We start from the raw sequence: 5,379 nt of genomic DNA on the forward strand, positions 1-5,379 counted from the left end.
TGCCAGTATTTTTCTAGTTTTCTATTCTCCAAGATTGTTTTCTTGTATTCTTGTTAGGCTTAAACTGTGGGGATTAAACTGTGAGGGTTGAACTGTGAGGGTTGAACTGTGAGGATTGAACTGTGAGGATTGAACTGTGAGGATTGAACTGTCGGGATGGAACTGTGGGTATTCATCTATGAGGATTGAACTGTGAGGATTAAACCTTGAGAGGATTAAACTGTGGGGATTGAACTGTAGGGATTGAACTGTGGGGATTGAACTGTGGGGATTGAACTGTAGGGATTCAACGTTGCTATGAAAGGATTTTCCGATTGTTTTTGTTTAGCGCTATGTCATGCTTTTAGTTTTTTCAATGCGCTGTGATCTTATCACTTGACTGGACCAGTTGGAACAATAGGAGTGGGGCGGGAAGAAAGGGATATCTGGGTGACTATGTACCGTATTTGCTTTTGAAAGTCATTTATAAAAAAAAACCGATCAGAATTCGAACTCCTGGCTCTAGTTTCCTCAACCCGACCAATTTGATGTGATATGAAAATAAGAAGATTGTATAGTTATATATTGTTTGTTAAATTACTTTAAAGAGGCGACCTTTAAATTGGAAAAAAAAGATTATACCACTACAGTTTCTTTCCCTTGTTCGAGTTACCAAACAAAATAATTAACCGATTGGTTGATTTTTTAAATTTATTCTTGTGTTGACAGGTAAAAGAAATTATTGTGCGAAATTTCAGCTTGATCTGAGATTGGGTGTCGGAAAAATAACATTTGCAGCTTTTTTTTCCAAGACAGAATGAGTAGATAAAAGCTTTGTAATATTCAGAATGTAACCAGAGAGTAGATGACTTACAAGGATGTAAAGCTATGAAGATGGAAACACCACAGGCACAGCACTTTGTATGCAATCTTTTTTTTTCCTCTTAGAGCAAAGTGAACTCCTATTGACCACAACTTGATAACAAACATTTAGTTCTCCTAGTAAAATGAACCTGCTCGAAGAGAGGCTACTCTATATACAAACTATAACAATACATTGAATAAATAACCACAGAGAAATTCAAACACTTTCATTGCTTATTTTACTTAGAAAATTGTAAAATGTCTGTATAATGTTTGACAGCTTTCGGATGTTCTTTCAGAATTGAAGATTATCTACTTCCTAGTCCAAACCTCCCGCAGGACGACTGGGGATGGCAGGATATAAACCCAGTACTATCGAGACAACAGAGCGACAGTCCAACGCGCTTACTTCACTAACCAGGCAGCCATCCAAATTCTTTTACTTGTCAATATCAGCTCGTTGAAGTTCAAGAGGCAATATATCGACACTAGCAGCTGGGAAAAAGTAGCACTGGATAGATCTACATGGAGAGAGAGCATAAAGGAAGGGTCACAGATTGCAGATGCCATACACAACAGAAGCAGAAAGAAGGGTGATAATGCAACGGCGCCTGGTGATCACATATGCCCAACCTGCGATCGCAGCTGTGTATCAAGATTTGGCCTCTTTAGTCAGACAAGAAGTTGCAAAGGGAAAAGATCGTCTCTCGAGATGTAAAATGCCACAGAGATATAAATAGACAGATAGATAGATAGATAGATAGATAGATAGATAGATAGATAGATAGACTTAATGCATAAATTCATCTAATTTAGATATAACCAATTCCGTTTTTTCCTCTTTCTTTAGTCTGTATGGTGTTTGCATTGATTACTTCGTGTATTTATGATTCAAGATATCTGAATAGAAGCACATGAGCTTTTCTATTGGCTAACAACAAATTGTATTGCATTCACAACTTCCAGAGAGGTTAAGAGGTCAACCTTTATTGAACTTATGCAATACAATATCGATGTTCCCAACACCAAAGCTATCTATCTTAGTACTCCCAACCCCTGCTCAAAGATTTTGGACTCGCCCTGTAGAACTAAACAGTCATCTATCTCCACCATCTTGGTCAGGCTTATAGATTTTCTGAAGGGAAAGGGGGGTATTGTTGTGATGCTGTATGGGAATGTAGTAACGAGTGCTTTTTTAATGTTGGGGTGCTGTAAGGCGCAGTAAAGCCATGAACAGATACATTGCTGGAGAAACCAACCCGAGTTGCCGAATTGATCAAGTTTCTTTTTCAACTTTTTACTTGGTGAGATATTATGTGTTTAGATATCAAACAATTTCACCTTTTTTTTTAATCAGTCATATTCATTCTCGCCCTATATCTATGTATTGGAACATATAAGACAGAATGAGAGTCAACAGACAAAACAAAGACAGAATGAGAGTCAACAGACAAAACAAAGACAGAATGAAAGTCAACAGACAAAACAAAGACAGAATGAGAGTCAACAGACAAAACAAAGACAGAATGAAAGTCAACAGACAAAACAAAGACAGAATGAAAGTCAACAGACAAAACAAAGACAGAATGAAAGTCAACAGACAAAACAAAGACAGAATGAAAGTCAACAGACAAAACAAAGACAGAATGAAAGTCAACAGACAAAACAAAGACAGAATGAAAGTCAACAGACAAAACAAAGACAGAATGAACTGAAATGATTTCAGAGGTGGAAATGTTAATCAAAGTAGTCAATAAAACGCAAAGCCATTATAGGACATTCTTTGTTGAATCTATAATAATACAATGACAATCAGTGATTACATGACCATATATAATGAAAGTTATAAAACTTACCAACCAATGAGATCAGGGAAGATCTTCGCTACAAGCACAGCAAGACGCCTAAACCATGTACAGAACAACATGAGATAACTCATTTAACATTAAAAGAATAGTGCTTAACTAAATGACTATTATAAGAATATTGCAAACGTATTTTACCACTAAACAAATATTGCCTAACTTATTTATCCTTTCGACTAGAACAAATAAAAACAAAATGTCATGAGCTATGATTCACTTCATTTAGACTATCACCAAACAACATCATTTGACTGAGCTTTGATTGACTCATTTAGACTATCACCAAACAACATCATTTGACTGAGCTATGATTCACTTCATTTAGACTATCACCAAACATCATTTGACTGAGCTTTGATTCACTTCATTTAGACTATCACCAAACAACATTTGACTGAGCTTTGATTGACTCATTTAGACTATCACCAAACAACATTTGACTGAGCTTTGATTGACTCATTTAGACTATCACCAAACAACATTTGACTGAGCTTTGATTGACTCATTTAAACTATCACCAAACAACATTTGACTGAGCTTTGATTGACTCATTTAGACTACCACCAAACAACATCATTTGACTGAGCTTTGATTGACTCATTTAGACTACCACCAAACAACATTTGACTGAGCTATGATTCACTTCATTTAGACTACAACCAAACAACATCATTTGACTGAGCTATGATTCACTTCATTTAGACTATCACCAAACAACATCATTTGACTGAGCTTTGATTCACTTCATTTAGACTATCACCAAACAACATTTGACTGAGCTTTGATTGACTCATTTAGACTATCACCAAACAACATTTGACTGAGCTTTGATTGACTCATTTAGACTATCACCAAACAACATTTGACTGAGCGTCGATTGACTCATTTAGACTATCACCAAACAACATTTGACTGAGCTTTGATTGACTCATTTAGACTACCACCTAACAACATCATTTGACTGAGCTTTGATTGACTCATTAAGACTACCACCAAACAACATTTGACTGAGCTATGATTCACTTCATTAAGACTACAACCAAACAACATCATTTGACTGAGCTATGATTCACTTCATTTAGACTATCACCAAACAACATCATTTGACTGAGCTTTGATTGACTCATTTAGACTATCACCAAACAACATTTGACTGAGCTTTGATTGACTCATTAAAACTATCACCAAACAACATCATTTGACTGAGCTTTGATTAACTTCTATACTTCACGTCATCACTACCAAACCAAATTTTACTAGGGAATAACTTTTTAGATTCAAGAAATTTTTAGATTTGAACAGACATCTCTCACAAGCATTACTTTTCAAACTTAGTTCCAGGGGCAACAACTTCCCTCATCCATTCTCTTCAAGGGAATTAAATCTCAACACAAAGGGAAGGAATCAGCGGCATTTTCATTTCCGTTCTGTCGTCTGCTTTCATTGAACTTTACAATCTCAAGTTTTGTCTTTTGTACGCAGTGTATCTAATCAACTTTAGAGCTTTTTCTTTATTATTATTATTTTTGAGGAAAATGAAAAATGAAATATTTTTGACCATTTCTTGTAGTAATCAATAATGTTTCTTTCAAATGATGGTGTCAGGGCGAACATTAGTTAGGTTAGTGCTGATTAAGCTTATGTGACTTTGAAGATAACAGCCACTCGTTGATCAGGAAACATGAAAAGGACCAAGATGTCTGTGGGTAGTCGATCAATGAACCCTTTATGCTGTGTCTTTTCTAGGTATGTGTATGTTTCTATTGTGTTGTCTTTAGATGAGGAAAGAGTCCTTGTAATCACAACACATTTCTATAAGGATCAATAAAGCAGTCTTAGTCTTAGTAAGTGAATAAATTGATTAACAATAAACCAAGTGTTAAGAAATAAACAGTTTCTAGAGTATTGATATTACTTAATAAACCAGGCAGTAACAACAGACAAAAACAATAGCGATATTTGATACGTAAAATAAGTGACAAAACTTACATGCACAAGAGTCTCTTGGAAATGATTACTTAAGACCAGAAAGTTACTTAGTACAATATTGCATAGGGCAAGATTATATTTGACAAGATTATATTTGACAAGATTATATGAGCCAAGATTATATGGGACAATATTATATGAGCCAAGATTATATGGGACAAGAATATATTATGTTATGTTGGTATGTATGTGACTGTAACAGTGGTAAATGTTTGTGTTTGTGTGTCCAACAAATGTGTGTGTTTCTGTGTCTAAGTGTGTGTGTGTGTGTAACGGGAACACTAAACGGATCTTAGGAAACACAAGTACAGAGAGAGAGAGAAGACCAGGAACGTCCATCTTGTCTCCAGCAGACGTGAGAGTAAATCCTGGAAACTCTCGAGACTTTTCTCAATGACCTTGCAAGAGACATGAAGGACACTACATTCTGCTCAAACTCCAGCATGCGCATGCGCTGAGAGACATTAGCTGATAATGTGGTAGCGCAATGGAGCTGACACCACCAGAAAAAAATTTGGGTGAGGCCGAAAATTGAAAATGTCTGTGAAAGAATTTAAAAGAAACAAATTACATCACGACAATTTCAAACTAATACAAGTACTAAAACTATGTTTTGTCTTTGAGTTGTCTAAGTCCAGTTTATTCCGTTTGTAATCAATGTTTGTTGGGGTAAGTCATGAGG

The sequence above is a fragment of the Biomphalaria glabrata genome, chromosome 13 (assembly GCF_947242115.1).
Source record: "Biomphalaria glabrata chromosome 13, xgBioGlab47.1, whole genome shotgun sequence".
NCBI classification, from domain to species: Eukaryota; Metazoa; Mollusca; class Gastropoda; family Planorbidae; genus Biomphalaria; species Biomphalaria glabrata.